This window comes from Anolis carolinensis, chromosome 1, assembly GCF_035594765.1.
Source record: "Anolis carolinensis isolate JA03-04 chromosome 1, rAnoCar3.1.pri, whole genome shotgun sequence".
Classification (NCBI taxonomy): Eukaryota; Metazoa; Chordata; class Lepidosauria; order Squamata; family Dactyloidae; genus Anolis; species Anolis carolinensis.
In genome coordinates, this window is record NC_085841.1 from 17,947,207 (window position 1) to 17,968,126 (window position 20,920).

Below are 20,920 nucleotides of genomic sequence, written 5' to 3' on the forward strand. Positions count from 1 at the left end.
TAGTACAGTCAGTTCTCCACATTAGTTGGAGTTAGGGGTACAGGATCCTCATAATTTTTTTTAAAAAACCCATAAATATTAAAAATGCTAGTTATTTTACACCTCTCTGGGAATCTCCAGGTTCCCTAGCATGACTATGGTCCCCTTCTACCAGAAGTTGAACACAGAATTTGTATTGTAGAACCTAGAGATTCCCAAAGAAGTGTTTACTCTTGGGTCTTCCATCATGACTCTGTGATCAACTCCCAGTAAAAGCTGACTGTAGAGGGCATGGAGATTCCTAAGAACATTTCAGTTGAATCTGTGTATAATCATATTCACAAAAATCAAACTCACAAATATGGAGGACTGACTATACTTGCTTACAATATAATTTTGGACTAACGCTGAAGGGGATTTAGAGTTAGGAGTCTTAGGAGAAGAAGGAGAATGTTAACATTTCAAACTGGAGACAGGGGCAAGAGAATGAGGGCCCTTTGACACTAAACAATTATGGTCCTTTAATTCCATTCTGTCATAGCAATCTCCTATGAAAGCCTAAGAGATGCAATTTAAGGAGGCATATTGAGGATTCTCAGACAGAGAATTCTACTTCTTATTGTTCTTGTGTGCCTTCAAGTCATTTTTCATTTATGACAGCCCTAAAATGAATTATCATGGGGTTTTATTGGCAAGATTTGTTCAGAAAGTTTGATTTGCCCAGAGTCACCATACTGCATTTCCAGAATTGCAATCCAGTGCTCAAGCCACTATTGCAAACTCTAGAATTCCATACGGTATAACCATGAAGAAAACTGCAACTAGAGAAAATTGCTGATATACCTTTAAGGTTTTTTTTATCATGTCAGAAGCAGCTTGAGAACAAACTGTAAGTCACTTCTGGTGTGAGAGAATTGGCCGTCTACAGAGACGTTGCCCAGGGGAGGCCCGGATGTGTTTCCATCCTGCTGGGAGACTTCTGTCATGTCTCCACAAGCTAGAGCTGACAGACAGGAGCTCACCCCATCTTGCAGATACAAACTGGCAACCTTCAGGTCGGCAACCCAACCCTCAGGTCAACAGTCCAGCCGGCACAAGGGTTTATCAGCAGAAGAGGAAATCTCAATAGGTGTTATAGTTCAGCTGTTAGGATCTGACCGTCCACAGGAGACAGAGTTTGACTCATGCTGGGCCTCTCCAGGACTTGGATCAGAGCCCAATGGCTTTGCAGGTGCCCGAAGTTGTGATTCCAGAGGAACAGCTAATTGGGGAACATTCCGATATTCACTCAAGACTGGATTCGCCAGATGGAGTTGTAGAAGGGAGGTTGTGAGACGAAGTAAACGCTTGGCTCTCAAGTGCTCTAATGAATACTTTCCCATGTGAAGCTGTGAATGTCCTCATTCTCATTGCTCAGTAGCCTTGAAATTTCCTTAAAGGTACCTCGCTCCCTATTTCGTTGCGGTGTCAACATTGCCATCCTTGGGAGAAGCATCTCCATTCCAGTCTCCTGATCCTTGCCTTGTTCCCGTGCTGTTTCCAGGATTCTCAGTTGAGGGTCGTGCCTTGTGACTCTCGAGTATACCTTGCCTTGTTAATCTTGTTCTTGCTGCTTTCCAATGACTGCCTTTCATGTGGATTATAACTGATGGTTTTTACTGAGTCTTGTCTCTGATCCTCGCAACTCCTGGCTATTAACTGACTTTGACTCTTTGTTGGAATTATTTAAGTCCTGTTTGTGGATTACAACTTTATAAAACTTTGATGAACTATCTACAGAACTGTTGAGGACATTATATTATTGGACTATTAGTTCTATTGACTCTTTTTGTTATTTGCTTGCTCTTTCATATATATGTGTATATTCTTTATTAAACTGCTTTGCTTGTGAATTTGGCTTAAGTGTGGTTTTCAGAGTGCTCTCGTAGCTTTAGGGTGCAACAATAGGTGTTGCTTGTCTTGCAACTAAGTAACAAGCAATATATGTTAAAATGATTTCTATACTCCCACAAAAGCATTCCATTACAAAGACAGACTATACATTGAAAAATACAATACAATTCAAATACAGGAATAGTCTCCCATTTTCAGTGTAGCAACTGAATGCTGATATGGTTGGGTTTTGAAAGATCCCTTGGTCAACCCATAGACCAACTCTTGTCATCACTAGAGACACCTACAAATGAAACACAAGTTGCCTTTATGAACTGTATGGTCAGGTTTTGAAACAAATAAAATCAAATAAAAGTCAGGAGGGAAATGTAGCAGCATTTAGTCCAAGAAGGAGGGAAGATCCAAGAGGGAACATCAAATGACAGAGAGTGGTGCTGTATCTCTTTCTCCTAAAATGTCTCCATCTGGATGATAGTTGATTAAATCACAGCAAATCATTACAGTAGCGCACATTGACCTACCGCTGCCCTGAAATCCCAGACTTCTTTGGAAGATGTTCTAAGAAAGCATTTCCAGACAGTACAGTGACTAACTAGTAACAATTGCTGTGCCATTTCCTATTGCAGCTGCTTGGAAATTATATATGGTACAGAGAGAAATGTTCTTTCTCCTATAATATGAGAAGTCTAACTAGCAGTAGATTCAGAGCTCCTAAAAGAAAGCTAGTCTTTATACAGTATATCCTCTTTCTTCTCATCTGCTTATATTTAGGTCCTTTCTTTCTCACAGTTTGGAAAAGTTGTTTTCTCTGTACTCCAGACAGCATGGCTAAGATCACACAGGGTGCATACTACATGGCAGAATTAATGCAGCTTGACACCACTTTAACTGCCATGGCTGAATGCTATGGAATCCTGGGAGTTATAGTTTAGCAAGGCATCAGCACTCTGGCAGAGAAAGCTAAATACTACATAAGTGTTTGAGAAAGTAGCAGCTTTTGCTTTCCGATGCTTCAGTGTACAAAATTTCATTTCATGCACACAATTATTTAAAAATATTGTATAATATTATGTTCCAGCTATAAAATATGAATGAATCTTGCATTTACACTTGAGTCCTAGCTCCAAGATATCTCAATGGGTACATACATACAAATAAAGGTACAGTAGAGTCTCACTTATCCAAGCTAAACAGGCCAGCAGAAGCTTGGATAAGCGAATATCTTGGATAATAAAGAGGGATTAAGGAATAGCCTATTAAACATCAAATTAGGTTATGATTTTACAAATTAAGCACCAAAACATCATGTTATACAAATTTGACAGAAAAAGCAGTTCAATACGCAGTAATGTTATGTTGTAATTACTGTATTTATGAATTTAGCACCAAAATATCATGATGTATTGAAAACATTGACTACAAAAATGGCTTGGATAATCCAGAGGTTTGGATAAGCGAGGCTTGGATAAGTGAGACTCTACTATATTCCAAAATCCCAAAAAAACCCAAAGACCAAAACTCATCTGATCTCAAGGATTTTGGATAAGGGATACTCAACTTGTATTCTTTTTATTTTGTAAACCAGCTTGTATCCCAGTTTTAGAAGGAAAGGTAAGATATAAATAAAGTAATTAGATGGTATAGATGAATCTGTAGCTGAGCAGTTAGGAGAAACCATAATTCATCAAGGTTCAAAATGCAAAGCAAGGGTCTGATTTTGGACCATCTGTCTGTTACATGGAGTCTGAAGGATCGGACACCTCACCAAAGGAGAAATTAAAACCAGCCTCAATTGCCTATTGAATCCAATGGAGGAAGGCAGGAAATTATTCCTCCTAAATATGAAATTGAGGCAATAAAAATGAGCCTATGCAGCATTAAGTAAGCAGTAAAGCTCCCATTAGCTAGATAGGGGTCAGCTGAGAACATCTCCGTCAGATAATGAAGGGGGTGAGCAGGAAAGGAGAGCCACGTTTAATTATGAAAATGTAATGATTTTGTGGAGGTCTGGACTCCTGTAATCTATACTGGGGAGGCTGCCTTGCTCAAAGGACTCATTGGGAATTGAAATAGATGCAAACGTACACACTTTCTGTCCAATGTGTAAAGATCCATTTCTGCAGCATAGCTTGTTTTGGATAGGACAATTGCAGAAAAACTTTGATGGGTGATAATTAGCAGGGATTTATTTCCTACTTTTCCTTGTCTCTTGCAGGAAAAGTAGAGTATGCTGAGGTCTGGTAACATTTCACACTACAATGTTACAGCACTGATGACAGAGAATTAATTAGAATTGCGTCAAATTGGGATAGTTAGAGTGCATCCCTTGAAGTCCATCCAACTGTTCAGTTCTTTGATTCTATGATCCAAAGGTTGACAGGAACCAGCAGGTGACCACCACCTACAATGGGTGAGACTGGCATAAAGGACTACCAAAAATCTTAGAAACCAGCCTTAATAAACTATTCTTCTAGTTGATTCCAGAAGATTTTGTTGAAACCATTTTATAGATTGCAGTCCTCCACATATATCTTCTGATTCCAGACGGCTCTTGAAAGCAGCCAGGTTTCTGCCAAATCTGGCTTAATCCACTGAAAAAGTTGTCCCAGCAAGGAGAGTACAAGGTAGTGCTTTTTAAAAAAGGAAAAAAGAACACCTCTGAAACACTATCTGCTAATTAATTTGAAAACCAAGACAAGTAAATGCGTCCTGACATTTCGTCAGAGGCAAGCAAAACAGTGTTGCCATATGTTGTCTCCTGTAGAGGATTTATGAAGGGTATACTGCATAAACACATTGCCAATTTTGAACAAACAAACAACAAAAAGAGCCAATATTTTAAGTATTTGGCACTTCAAAGGTAAGTCAGACTATCAATAGATAGAACCACCTAGCTCTGTTTTGATCAAGTGCTAGATGTATTGCCAAGATTATTATCTGTCTATCTATCTGCTTATTCCAACTCAAGTTTTTTTAAATTAAACATTTACTGGGAAAGTAAGGGATGGGGGGACAAGGGAAGAAAAAAAAGAAAAATGTGGGTATAATAATTATTGGTTAGTTATATCTTTACAAATGTCTACTGTGCCATGAGGAGAAAACAAAGAGGGTGAAGATTGCTAAGGAATAAGGGGTTCTTTTATATTATCATCATTACAAGTCTTTCTCTCTATTTATTTAACACACATTACATAATATATTGAGGATTTAACCATTTTAATTTTAAGTCCATTGGTTGGTTGTATCTTCTTTTGTCTTTTCACATTGTCTCCTGATCTGTTATAGTCTGGCAAACATCAGAGGATTTTTCTGAATGTTCAGAGGATGAGGGGAATAATGGGTTCCAAATGAGGCATCTGTGAGTGTTCAGAGAGAATTGCAGACAGACAAAACTGATGTTTGGAATTCTTCAGATCATTCCAAGGCAATAGGGGAAAATCAAAGAACCAGTTCCCTTGAGAAAAGGCCTTGGGAAGATGAGGAGGTGTCAAGGGAGTGTAGATTAGACTTGAGAACGCAGGGCATGAAAAGCAGGCAAACTAGATATTCCTCATATCTGAAGTCCAGATGTGTTAGGCATGATGTCACGGGCATTTGACTTCAGGCATTTCAGAAGAGACAACGTTGCTAATGGGGATCCATCTCCTGTTCATATTTCCAAGTTCCTGGTTCCTGTATTGTCAAGATTCCTGTTTCATGTTCCTGTCTATGCTTATGTACCTTTGGGAAATTTACCTTGGAGAGGTTCCTGTGTTCATGTTCATGGAAATACCTTGAATTAATTCTATGTTTTTGGATTCCTTGGTTTTGGAGTTTATCCTGGCATTTTTGGATTGCTGCTATTGAACTCTGACGTAATGTGTGTAATACATTTTATATTCTGACTGTTTCTTTTGGATTTGTCCTTTCCCCCTTTTTATATACTTTCTTCAATAAACATTTTATTACTGGATCACTGGACTCTTGGTGGGGTGCTGGGTGAAAGGGTGTCTCAGTGCTTAGGGTACAACATGGTCTTCATATATTCTTTTCCAATTCTTCTTGAATGGAAATTAAACTGAAGCAGATTATTTCACATTAAAACTTTTAAAAAAATATTTATTATTAATATCTACAAAGAAGGTTCAACCATTAGATTGTTAGTAGGTTAGTGTTTTTATTATTTTATCCTTATCATGCTGTGGAATTCGAAGAGGCATGAATGGAGGGGGAAAGGGAGAAACGTGTCAAGAGGAAGGCACATCAAGTCAATCCTGACCGGGACCACTTTCCACCTGGAAATTGATGTCCTCACTGTGGAAGAACATGCAGATCAAGAATAGGTGTCTACAGTCACCTATGGACCCACCACCAAGACACAACATTTGGAAGACAATCATACTCGGACACGAGTGATTGCCGTTGATGATGATGATTTACATCAAATATATTTTCAATCTATAATTCTATAGATGTTTATTCCAACTCTCTATGGAGAGTTATGAAGATATTTTTTAAAATAACATAATCAAATAACCAGATTAATTAAAGCATTGCAAATGACAGAAAATAACACTACAAGTAAAATCAGCATTTTCTGTTACTCTTAAATCAAAACAGGACTTGACCTCAAACTTGAAACTTTTGTGGGGTTTACAACTTCCTGAGGTTTAAAGGTTGTAGTTGGAAAAAATTACTTTTCCTGGGGTTTGTTAGGATTGAGTTGGATGGACTCACTACAAACATAGCCCAGAACCTGGGTTCAGTTGTTAAACATGTAGTCCTCAGGTAATGGTAACAAATATCCACAACAAACTCTGAGAGATGCGTCAACGAAATGATCATGAAAGAAGTCAATATATGGAAGGCAGAGAAAATGGAAAAATCAGATAATATTTGCTGCAGGTTCTTGGAACTGCATGCAAAATTAAAGGGCACTACATCAGAGGAAATGTTAGCTGCATTCTTATTAAAAATAGCGCTCAGATATTTTGAATGATATATAGATTTCACAGATACATACATCTTCATTTATAGATAACTAAGTGGTACAGAAGGTCTTTTCATTGGGGCTATACTGGATGTCTATTTATACTTGTATCATTATTTATATATGTCAACTGCTTTTAAAAATCTGTTCTATATTAATGTTTTGAATGTATCAACTGTTTTGAAGTTTTGTGTTTGTCTTTGTTGCAATAGCATTTGATTTGCAATCAACAGTCAGCTTCCTTGGATCCAAAATTTTTGGAGTACCTCTGATGAATGGAAGGGCCTTAATACCCTAAAGGCACCACATCCTATTTGATCTTGGAAGCTCAGCAGGAAGCCTTGGTGAGCACTTTGATGCTGTTGGCAATATTTCAGCAAAAGCAACTGGAAAAACCACCCATGAGTTTTCCTTGCCTGAGAAAATCCTATGAAGGTGCATAGACAAACAAAATCTGACCTTGATCCCTTTCCCCCAAACATTCCAGGCTAGAACTTCCAGAGCATGGGAAAAGGTGCTTTTTGGACTATCGCTTGCTGGAGGATTTTTGGAGTGACAGTCCAAAAACAAGAACTTTCCCCAAGGCCAGAAGAATTGCCAAGGAATATCAGAGGCTATATTTCAGAAGAAGGAACTGACTAAACCACGTCTGAATGTTCCTTGTCTGAAAAACTTCCATAAAATTCATGGAGATACCATAAGTCGATAAGCAACTTGAAGGTCACATATTTTGGAGAAAGAATTCTGATTTGGGGATTGACTCAGAACAGATGAACTGCCCTACTGATACTGGATTCATTGACTATCACTGATCTCAGATGTCTCCTTCTTATTCAGGCTGTAAATTAGTGGTTCCCAACCTTTGGGCCTCCAGGTGTTTTGGACTTCAGCTTCCACAGTTTCCAACAGCTGAAGTCCAAAACATCTGGAGGCCCAAAGATTGGGAACCACTGCTGCAAATGAAGCTGCAAGGCCAGTTATAAAACCTGTCCCTTTATCTTTTTCACACAAACATTCCATGCAAACATTCAGGTAAGTTCCCACATTCAGTATTCACATGGTGAGTGATCATAGAGAAATATCCCATATCACCTTACAGTTCAGCTTCTTTTTTGGGCTGTACCATGTTCTCCATCTTTGTTGAAATTATGAGTTATGAAGACTCACTAAGGGTGAGTATACACATGTATGTTTAGCATGTGATTAAAAGCACAATTTAGCAATGCCTTGCAGATGTGAACTAGCTAACACTAGCCAAACAGCTAGCAAGAGTTTTCTGTTGCTTCACATAATCTCAAATATAACCATATTCTGTGAAGGCCAACAGACATTCCTGGAATCACAGAGCTGAAAGGGACCTTATAGTCCCATCCCCTGTTCAGTGCAAAATCTCCAGTAGGTAGCTGTCCACCCACGTTTTGAAGACATCCAGAGAAGACGACCCCACCAACTCTCTGGGCAACTGCCTCCATCTCCTGTAACTTTAAAACATCAGATTTGACCCTACCTTCTGTGGCAGCAGAGATAAGACCTGACAGCCCTTGTATTACTTGATGGATTTGTTTTGCCTGTGTGCCTTCAAGTTATTTACAGTGTTTCTGGGGCAGAGAGTATGTGACTCTCCCAAGATCATCCAGTGGGTTTCCAGGGCCAAGCAGACAATTGGACCTGGTTTCCAGAGTCGTAGTCCAAAACTCAACCCACTACAATGTTGGTTGTATTTGGTGCCACACCACTAAATAATGAAGTTCTTGTGTTATGTACATATAAATGTTTTCTTACCAGAGAATGACTTTTTTCATGATTTTTTAACACTCACAGTGAGGTTGTTTTATCACTCCAGCTTGGTCTGATAATGAATTTTCACTCATGTAGTTATTACTAGCATTTCTAAGACTGAGGGAAATGCTGAGAAAAAAATTTACTTTGAGCTACAATCAATAGAAGTTTTCGTCATATGAGAAAAATCAAAGGTCTGCACATTAAAGTTATCAGGCATGAGCAAGACCATAGAAATGACGAAAGTTGAGAATAGTCACTTTTTGGATCACAATTCTCCGAATTGCCCCGGCCATTATGGCTATTTGAGAGCTGTAGTTCAAAAAAGTAACTTTGCCAAATTCTGTAAATGGATGTCACGTCCTGGTCCCAAGGTGTTGCATCAGGAGTGGCAGAATATCACATGAAATCAATGACAGCTCTAAGGGAGCAACTTGCTTCAATAAAACCAAACCCAGACTGATATTGTGTTGTCGAAGGCTTTCATGGCCGGGATCACAGGGTTGTTGTATGTCTTTCAGGCTGTGTGGCCATGTTCCAGAAGCATTCTCTCCTGACGTTTCGCCCACATCTATGGCAGGCATCCTCAGAGGTTGTGAGGGCATCCTCACAACCTCTGAGGATGCCTGCCATAGATGTGGGCGAAACGTCAGGAGAGAATGCTTCTGGAACATGGCCACACAGCCCGAAAGACATACAACAACCCAGACTGATATTCTTTATACTTTGATTGCCAGCTTTGTCTCTAGGACTCCACCAACTTACTGAAAAGTGGAAGATCTTAAGATTTAAAGGAACAGGTCTCTGGACTGGAACCCAGCACTCTGCTATCTTTCTAAGCACTTATATCCGATATGATGTCTGCATTCTTGCACATTTCTTATTGTTATTGTCCGCTTTCAAATCATTTTTTAACTTATGATGACCTAAGACAAACCTATCATAAGGCTTTCCTTTCAAGATTTGTTCAGAAGGCATTGCCATTGCCTTTGGAGGAGGGCATGTCAATTCTTTGGTGAATTAACTAGGCTCAGGATCTGTAAGCCATTTGTCCAAGTCTTTGATTCACAACAGGCTCATCCATGGCCTCCAGCTCATGTGTTTGGGGCATAGGGTTTCCAGTTCAGAGATGGTGCTCAAGAAAGGCAATTTTCCATGGCTCTTCTGGTTCCTGAAAATATCACCTTATCACATTGAGAAATTCCCTGATCGTAGGACACTTCAGCCTCTTTTCAAGCATGGAGAAGCACTGAGCTCATCACAGGAGTTAAACTACTTCGAGCTGTCATGCATCGCCTTCCATGGCTGAAAACTTATTTATTTACTTACAGTATCTATATTCCACCCTTCTCACCCTGAAGGGGACTCAGGGCAGATTACAATCTATATATATAAAAGAGTGATGGCATCACGGCAATTCACAAAACAACAAAAGTACAGGCCCCCCCAACCTCAAAATTTGACAACACAACCCATCACCCACGCCTCAAGGTTGATACAACAAAAAGAAAAGAAAAATAAAGTCCTAATTAGAGGGAGAGCAATAATTTTTTTTTATCCAATTGCTGCCAGTTTAGAGGGCTAATCTCTGCCCATTTGGTTGCCTAGCAACCAAGGGACAGCCAGGTTTCAGTTAGGGGACAGGCAGATTTAGGCCTCACTTAGGCTTCTTCCACAGATTATCTAATTTGCACTGGATTATATGGCAGTGTAGACTCAAGGCCCTTCTACACAGCTATATAACCCATTTAGAATCTTATATTATCTGCTTTGCACTGGATTATCTTGACTCCGCACTACCATATAATCCACTTCAGTGTGCATTTTATATAGCTGTGAAGAAGGAGCCTCATATAATCCAGTTCTGAGCAGATAATATAAGATTAGAAATATACAGTAGAGTCTCACTTATCCAACGTAAACAGGCCGGCAGGATAAGTGAATATGTTGGATAATAAGAAGGGATTCAGGAAAAGCCAATTAAACATCAAATTAGGTAATCGTTATACAAATTAAGCACCAAAACATCATATTATACAACAAATTTGACAGAAAAAGTAGTTCCATGCGCAGTAATGCTATGTAGTATTTACAGTAGAGTCTCACTTATCCAACACTTGCTTATCCAATGTTCTTGATTATCCAATGCATTTTTGTAGTCAATGCTTTCAATATATCGTGATATTTTGGTGCTAAATTCATAAATACAGTAATTACTATATAGCATTACTGTGTACTGAACTACTTTTTCTGACAAATTTGTTGTCTAACATGATGTTTTGGTGCTTAATTTGTAAAATCATAACTTAATTTGATGTTTAATAGGGTTATCCTTAATTCCTCATTATCCAACATATTCGCTTATCCAATGTTCTGCCGGCCCGTTTATGTTGGATAAGTGAGACTCTACTGTACTGTATTTACAAATTTACCACTAAAATATCACAATGAATTTAAAACACTGACTACAAAAACATTGATTATGAAAAGGCAGACTGCGTTGGATAATCCAGAACATTGTATAAGCGAATGTTGGATAAGTGAGATTCTTCTTTAATATGAAATAATTACTGGGATAGAATAATGCAGAACAATATAATCTCTAAAACCAGGACAGTAAATAAACAGGGGAATTCCACACAGGAAACAATCAGGGCCAGCTAACACCTCCCAACAAAGTATTCCCATCATCAAAGTCTGGCAAATCCTGTTTTCTCAGGGCCACAGACAGTAGAAGCACATAAAATATCGCAAACAACATCACTCTGAAAACAAGGGTATTCCAGACAGGAAACAATCAGGGCCAGCTAACACCTCCCAACAAAGTATTCCCATCATCAAAGTCTGGAAAATCCTCTGTTTTCTCAGGGCCACAGACAGTAGAAGCACATAAAATATCGCAAACAACACCACTCTGAAAACAAGGGAATTCCAGACAGGAAACAATCAGGGCCAGCTAACACCTCCCAACAAAAAATTCACTCAGGGAGGAAACAGCCAGGCTTTAAAGCTGCAAGGCCATTACATCCTAATCATTTTTCCTAATTGCAGCATTCATACTTGCCTCCAACAAACAAAAAAACCCAATCAGAAATATTGTATATTCACAACCTTTAGGAAATAATATCCCCTGATGGCGCAGCGTGTTAAAGCGTTGAGCTGCTGAACTTCTGGACTGAAAGGCCACAGGTTTGAATTGGGGGAGCAGAGAGAGCCCCCACAGTTAGCTCCAGCTTCTGCCAACCCAGAAGTTCGAAAACATGCAAATGTGAGTGCATCAATAGGTACTGCTCTGGCGGGAAGGTAACGCCGCTCCATGTAGTCATCCCACATGACCTTGGAGGAGTCTACGGACAACGCCGGCTCTTCGGCTTAGAAATGGAGATGAGCACCAACCTCCAGAGTCAGACACGACTGGACTTAATGTCTGGGGAAAACCTTTACCCTTGACCTTAACTACCACCAATTCCTCAATACTTTATTTCCCATACCACCATACTTCGCCACAGCAACGCGTGGCCGGGCACAGCTAGTGAATATATATATGGCAAACATTCAATGCCATCAGACAAACAACATACAGTATAGACACACACAGAGGTATTTAACATTCCAGCTTCATGATTCTGGCCACAGGGGGAGCTGTTGCTTCACCATCCACTATTGACTGTACTTCCTCATTCCTTTTCCAGCATGTTGCTGGCAGTTTTATGGTGTTGTAAATTAGTTAAATTAGCCTCCCTCATAAAGTGTACCTAAATTTCCTACTTGACAGATGCAACAGTCTTTCGGGCTGCATAGGTCAACAGCAAGTTGGGCTATTTAATGGTCGGGGGGGCTTAACCCGACCCGGGCTTCGAACTCATGACCTCTCGGTCAGTAGTGATTTATTGCAGCTGGTTATTAGCCAGCTGCGCCACAGCCCAGTCTGAAAAGAGGTAGAAGTGTCCTGAAAGGAGGGAACTTTGGCAATCAACCTTATCACATTGAGAAATGTCTCCCTCGTAGGACACTTCAGCCTATTTTCAAGTATGGAGAGGCACGGAGCTCATCACATGCTCCAGGGTTGAAAAGAGGCAGATGTCCTGAAAGGAGGGAACTCTGACAACAGGCCAGCAATCGTGTTCAGAACTCCTACTGCTTATCACACTTTACTCCCATGTTTACAACTGAAAAACTTGTGGGATGGGAACCATCAAAAGTTTCCCGTCCTGTTTCATTGCCCAGACGTCAGCAGTCTCTTGTATCCAATGCAGTTTGATGCAGAACAATAGGATCTCATGGAAAGAAATGGCTTTAACCTGGATCATTGTCTCTTGTATCCTATGGGTTTTGGGGCAGAACAATAGGATCCCATGGAAAGAAGTGGTTTTCACCTGGTGTCATTCTCCTTTAATATAAGGGGCTTTGGGCAGGGCAAGGGATCTCTTGGTTTTCAGATATTGTTTCTTCTGATTAAAAACAAAAATGTAATACTGACCCGGGCTGTGGTGCAGGCGGGAGAGCAAGCCAGCTGCAATTAACTGCAATGAATCACTCTGACCAGGAGGTCATGAGTTCGAGGCCGCTCGGAGCCTATGTTTGTTTGTCTTTGTTCTATGTTAAAAAGCATTGAATGTTTGCCTATATATGTAATGTGATCCGCCCTGAGTCCCCTTTGGAGTGAGAAGGGTGGAATATAAATGCTGTAAATAAATAAATAAATAAATACTGACCTTGTGAAGATGAATGTATTGCCAGCTCTTTAAGTTTCCAAATGAGAGTGTCATGGGGAGGCAGAATGAGAAATTGGACTCATTTTCTCTCTTCTTAAAGGGATGGTCACACCATCCCCTCTCAATGTGATGAGGTGATCAGTGTCCATTTTCAAGTCATTGCAGGGCTCTGGGATAATGCCAATGGTAATTGTTCATAGGACTCAAGTTTGGGATAAATACAGTGTTAATCGTTTCAGCTCAATATAGTGTAAGCTTCCATCTTAAATTCCTAATGGTTTGTAATTCAGCAGAGAGAAATTGATTTTGCTTTTAATCACCTGTTCATTTCCTATATGGGTTAATCTGGTAATGCAGCAGCAAGAGAGTAATATTAAGCAGATGACATAAAGCTCTGGATAAGAAACGGGGGGTTCTTATACCTGAATTCCTGCCCGCAGGTACTGCCTTGTTTGAAAATTATATTCTGAAAGTTTATTCCCTAGAGGAGAATATCTTTTACCTTTGATGTTAAGACGCTCTGAACTAATCTGAACATCACTTGGAGTTGTACAGATGGGCTACGGCAAATGAACAATGTATACACGGTTTCTAATAGCAATTTTTAAATGAAGGTTAGTAGTTTTTCAGAAAATCCAAGGTCAATATAATTTCTAGCCACTTAAGCTCCTTGGCATCTGTTGGAAGATTAAAGGCTGGCTTTGGCTGAAGTTTAGCAATTAGTGTCTTGTCTTTCTTCAAGCTGAGATCCAGAATTTTTCCAAGGACATTTCTAAATGACACAGGTTTATCAGCTTAGTATCAAGTCCCTGGGTGTCCTGACGCAAACAATTCTGGGCCTGCAGTTCATTGTAGCTGGTGAGCATTGTCTCTTAGAGATTCCTAGCATCTTTTCCCATAGAAATGACAGTTCCCAAGACCCATCTGAGAGACACAATATTAAATTGATTTAATTCATTAAATGCCAGCTAATGTGTTTAACTTTCAGGAGGGCTTTAAACTGAGTATGGCAAGAATGAAAACAGTATTACATGGGATAGGGAAACATCAAGTACTGCAGTCAAAAATGTCAATGATTCAGGAGGAATTGGACCAACTAGTCAACAATGAAAGGAAGAAGACAATAAGGAAGCATCTAGAGAGAAAGACCCATGGTACCAAATATGTCTACATGAATGCAGAGAGCACAGGGAATAAACAAGATAAACATGAACTCTTAGCACACAAAGGCAATGTCGCTTAATCAACATAATTGAAGTCTGGTGGGATGAATCGTATGATTGGAATATAGTAGTAGAGGGATATACGCTATTCCAAAAGTACATGCTGAACAGGAAAGGTGAAAAAGTAGAATTATATGTTAGGGATATGTACATCTTTAAGGAGATCCATATCATAAAGAATTTAAATCAGATTGAGAGCATTTGGTGAAAAGTAAAAAAAAACTAAAAACAAATAAAGGATCCCTCGGTGGTGCAGCGGATAAAACTGCTGAGCTGAACTTGCTAACCAAAAGCTGAGCAGTTCAAATCCGGGGAGCGGCATGAGCTCCCGCTGGTAGCCCCAGCTTCTGTCAACCTAGCAGTTTGAAAACATGCAAATGTAAGTACAACAACAACTCTTTATTGATTAGTCAGTTTTGACCATATCAAAACATGTAAAACATACAAAACGTACACCCTTACCCATACATACAGTAAAATCATGTAAAACAATAAAACCATGTAAAAACAAGGCGTCCTGGCCTACTAGCCTACCAACCCACTCCTTGGTAGTTGTGCAAGTACAGAATAAAAAGATTAAAATTAAGATTAATTAATTCCCTTAAGGTAAGGTTTAAGCAGGGACAAAGGTAAGTAAAACTAGTGGCTTGTCTATAGTAAAATTTTAAATTTGGATTTTGTTATTGGCATTAATATCACAGCTGTCCGCTTCCATCTTCTCACGGATGGCCAGCGCTTTTTGTGTAAAAAGGGTCAGTTTTAAAATAGAGTTTTTATCTGAACCCCGTAGAAAGATGTGCAGTTTCTCCTTATTCTCTAAATGGGTGTGGTTCTCAAGCAGAGGCTCTAAATAGAGAGATCGAATCCTGTTGTAATAGGGGCATTTTAAGAAAAAGTGTTCTGAGTCCTCCACTTCTGCATCTGCCTCGCGGCACCCACAGGTTAAATATAAGTAGATCAATAGGTACCGCTCTGGCAGGAAGGTAACGGCGCTCTATGCAGTCATGCCGGCCACATGACCTTGGAGGTGTCTATGAACAATGCCATCTGCTTAGAAATGGAGATGAGCACCAACCCCCAGAGTCAGACACGAATAGACTTAATATCAGGGGAAAACCTTTACCTAAAAACAAAGAAATCTATAATGTTTGCCAACAAATGGATATTAGCATGGTATAATAACTTATTTGTTGGACAAGAACTGCAGAAGAGCAGGATTCAAATCTCCACTTAACCATGGAAACTCAATCGGTGACTTTGTGCAAGCCACACGGTCTTACAGAAAGGCAATGGCAAACCTCCTCTGAATAAGTCTTGGCAAGAAAAACCTATGCAGCATTTCTAAGCTGCTACAGAACATGGGAGTGAATTATGACATATCCAGCCTTGTTTCTTTCTTCAGTGATCATTAAAGTGAACTACATAGCATATTGACTTATCAATCAAAGAGAGGGTGTTTATGTGGCTGAAGGATAGTTTACACATAAATCTTCATCCCTTGATAACTGTAGTATCAAAGGATGACGTGTAAGTAATAAACACTTGTAACTATAACCATAACGCAGTACTTTTCACTGTAGTTGTTAGCTTTCAAAAATTGGCAGTAATAAATGCAGAGAAATAAATGGATGCACATATGCTTGTGAACTAATCTTAATGGGCTAGTTGTTTTTCAAAATCAAAAGGGAAGCCAGGAACAGCTTTCCAACATGCACCTGTATTTGCAGATATCCTGCAGGAGAAACTCATAATTTAATTGTTATTCCAAAAAGATAGCCTTTATATTTGTTGTGTATTGTACATGTGCCAATGGCGCGCCTTGAACATAAAACTAAACTATCTTCAGAAGTCATCCAATAATGGCACCATTTCAAAAGATTTTAATTGCAAGTTTCAGTCTGGTTGCAATACTCTGTCTCTTACAATATAATAAAATGACATATGATGTGCTATGCGCTTTGAGTCCTACTCCCTCTTCTGCTTCCAAAAATAGACTTCATTTTAAACTACTAGTCTGACTAGTGAGCCATTAAAGAGGAAAAAAAGTAAAGCATGGAAAAGATAAAATAACAAGAGCAAAAACAAAAATAAGAATCCATCCTTTGACAATTTTGAGGGCATCCAAAGAAAGGAGGAATTATGGTATTCTGTTTTGGCTGATGTCCAGAGGCGGTCCAACCATAAGGCGAACTAGGCACTTGCCTGTGGCGCCATCGTCCCAGGGGCGCCATCGTCCTGAGAGGAGGGCACCACTCTCCACCTCCTTCTCTTTTGGGCCTTCCGGCGGCCACGCTGGGCCTCCCGGTGCCCGTGCTGGGCTTACCGGCCGGCGCAGACCCACCTTCGCACCACGGGAGCCCACCTTTGGGGCCTTCAGAGATTGTGAGGTCTGTGGGAACTTGGAAGCTAGGTATGTGGGGTTTATATATCTGTAGAAGGTCCAGGGTGGGAGAAAGAACTTTTCTTTGAAGCAGGTGTGAATGTTGTAATTAATCACCTTGATTAGCATTTAATGACCCTGTGGCTTCAAGGCCTGGCTTCTTCTTGCCTGGGAGAGTCTTTTTTTTGGGAGGTGTTAGCTGTCCCTGATTGTTTACTGTCTGGATTTCTTCTGTTTTCAGAGTGTTGTTCTTTATTTATTGTCCTGATTTTAGAGTTTTTTTAATACTGAGGGCTATCTGGGTTATCTAAATCCACACTGCCCTATATCCCTGTTCAAGGTTTAGTGCTAAATTCGCAAATATAGTAATTCCTACATAACATTACCATGTATTGAACTGCTTTTTCTATTGATTTGTTGTAAAACATGATGTTTTGGTGCTTAATTTGTAAAATCATAATGTAATTTGATGTTTAATAGGCTTTTCCTTTATCTTTCCTTATTATCCAACATTTTCGCTTATCCAACGCTTTTATTTTTCAGTGATTGGTTTTGGGGGGGGGGCAAAATTCTGTTCGCCTACACTTGAAAAATACCTAGGGCCGGCTCTGCTGATGTCTGCAAGCTTTCACATACTTATAACCTATTATGCCAAAGATAAACAATTAAATAAACAATTATATTCCTAGCACAAAATCATAACAGGTTTTTTTCTTCGTATCAGGAACAACTTGAGAAACAAACAAAATAAAAACAGTTTAAAAGACATATAAATCACAATTAAAAAGATACAAGCCCATTCTGTCCCATGGGTTAAGAGCCAACAACTGGTCTAAATAAAAAAGTCTTTACCCGCTGGAAATAAAACAGGAGAGGGGACCCCAAATAAACCTGTGGTGGAAAGGAGTTCAAAGTCATGTAACCTACTACTGAGAAGAGTAGGATATAGTAGGGTAGTTGTATCCATAGGGGTTAGGTTCCTAGACCTTGTGCAGATGTGAAAAAATGTGGATAATTATGCTGTAACCTATCCAAAGAAGGGTGACCACAATGGTCAAAGATTTGACAGCCATGTTTTGTTTTGTTTTTTGTTTCTGACCATGTCAAAAGCGACTTGAGAACATACTTCAAGTCGCTTCTGGTGTGAGAGAATCGGCCCTCTACAGAGACGTTGTCCAGGTGACACCCGGATGTGTTACCCATCCTGCTGGGAGGCTTCTCTCATATCCCTGCAAACTAGAGCTGACAGACTCACCCCGTCCCACAGGTTCAAACCAGCAACCTTCAGGTCAGCAACTCAACCTTCAGGTCAGCAGTCCAGCTGGCAAAGGGTTTAATCCATTGCGCCACCCTGGCTTCTAGCCATGTGTTGTGAGGAGTGGTTGAAGGAGCTGGGGATATCAATCAATCAATCAATCAAGACTTTATTACAGTCCATGAGCAGCACAGAGAGCTGGGGTTATTTCGCTTGGAGAATAGAAGGTTGACAAGGGACATGATAGCCATGCTTATTTATTTATTTATTTATTACAATATTTATATTCCGCCCTTCTCACCCAACAGGGGACTCAGGGCGGCTTACAATAAAACACATATATAAAAAATTATACAGTACAATATAAATCAGTTAAAAAATTATAACTGATAAAAACACATTATAAAATGTACAGTGTAGATATGTGAGATTAGATTACACATTATAAGATAAAACACATTATAAAATATAGGTAGACGTGTTCAGTTCAAAAAAAAAACTAGGTCTGCTTACATATTTGAAAGGATGTCTATTGAAAAGAGAGCTGGCGTTTCTGCTGCTCTAGAGAGCAATAGATTCAAACTGCAGGAAAATAGATTCCACCAAAATATTAGGAACAACTTTCTGACCGTGAGAGCTGCTTGTCGGTGGTGCCTTGGAGTTGTGGAGGTTTCTTCTCTGTTGTCTCTTCCAACTCTATGATTTTATGCCCCATATTATTAATGTTGGTGCTGTGAATTCGCGTCTTTCATCATATTTAAAGCAAAAATGTCACCATCATTGAATAATGTGAGGCATGTTGACGATCTATGGTTTGTTAAAAATGTGCATTTGGTACCCGCAGATGTGCCCTACTGTGGTGACGACTGAACAAAAAAAAGAGCTCTTCCACAAAGATCTAAAAATTCAGGTGTGTTGTTACAGAGATAGTTTGGATCTAGGTCAAAGATTATGATCAGCACTTTGAATTCTACCCAGAATTCCGCTCATTATATTGGAATAGAATGAACTTTGTCTTCTTGTTTAGTATGATCAGAGAGAGAGGAAGCAGGTAACTATGACCAAACTCCTGAGTTCTTCCTGTTTCCTTTGGATTCCTTGCATTTAATTCAAGTACAATTCTTTAAAATAAATATCTTCTGGTCATTATTGTTCACTCATTTACTCCAATATTTATTCTCACTACCGGAAAAGAAAGATGAAATGAGTAGGTATGCTACATGGTGTATTGTGTTGTCAAAGGCTTTCATGGCCGGAATGACTGGAGCCCTGCCTGAAAACATGCTTGTCTCGAGCTGTGCTATAACAAAACTTTGATTTTGTGCCTCTTCCTGATTGTGAGACTATAAATGTCAGCAAAAGATGGGCAACGCTGATGCAAACAAAGTAAAAGACAAGACCATGCCTTATCTCTTGTATACTGAGCAGTAGTAGTTCCCATTTCAAAGCAGTTTGGCTAAAAAGCAGAATAAAGACAAATATTCATTTGAACAGGTAGAGATGTAAACATCATTTTTGCCTGATTCATCTGACTATAAACACATAGATAAAAATGTTAATCAAAGAGCATATTATTTTCTACATGCACTTTGGACTTCATCAACAAAAGTATCAGCTAGGAGCATTGTTTTAGTCTAAAAATGCATTCTTCACTTCAAGGTTGTGGGAAAGACCATGCGGAATGAAAATAGGTCTCTACAGACATTCACGGATCCACCGGCAAGACTCTACACTTGGAAAACAATCATACTCAGCCACGAGTGATAGCCTATGATGATGTGGGGAACCCCATAGTAGGCTCCCAGGGTGCATCTACACAGCAGAATTACCAGTAATACAGTTTGACATCACTTTAACTGCCTTGCTAGGGAATCATGAGAGTTGTAGTTGGTGAGGCACCAGCACCCTTTGGCAAAGAAGAAGAAAGACCTACAACTCCCATGGTTCCATAGCATGGAGCCACAGTAGTTAAAATGGTATCCATTTGCATTACTTCTACAGTGCAGCAGCTCTCTACCATGGAGAAATATGTCAGAACTTTAGACCGTACCATAGAGTAGCTTTAAAAGTGATCCAAAAGTGTTCCCTTCACTTCTGGAAAGGTAGAGTACAATGGACCTTTGGTATCCGCTGAGGTTTGGTTCTCCATGGATGCCAAAATCTGTAGATGCTCAAGTCCCATTCTATGGTGTAGTAGAGTGGCATCCTTTATATCAAATGGTAAATGACACAAATGAGATCTGGAGGGAACCTGAAAATCTATGAAATGGTAGTACATTGGTTTGGGAATTTAAAAAAATATTTTAAGGCATGGTTGGTTGAATCCATGGATGTGGAACCTAAAGATGAGTAGAGCTGACTACTGTGGCAAGAAAGGTCGTGAAAGGCTTTCCATTGGCCCTCCAAGAGAGATAATTGGTTCTCCAGGGCAATTGTGGGGAACCCCAACTCCATGCACCACTTTCTTTAATAACTTGGGGAAATACAAAAGAAAGAAAGGAAGGAAGGAAGGAAGGAAGGAAGGAAGGAAGGAAGGAAGGAAGGAAGGAAGGAAGGAAGGAAGGAAGGAAGGAAGGAAGGAAGGAAGGTGGGAACAAAAAATCTGGGGAATCAACCCAACAAAATTTGCAAATCTGAAAAGCATCCTGGGAGGATGTAAGGGTCTTTTGCTCCATCTATGTTGCCAAGACACACAGGGGCTGAAGGTACCATACATTTTTATTGTTT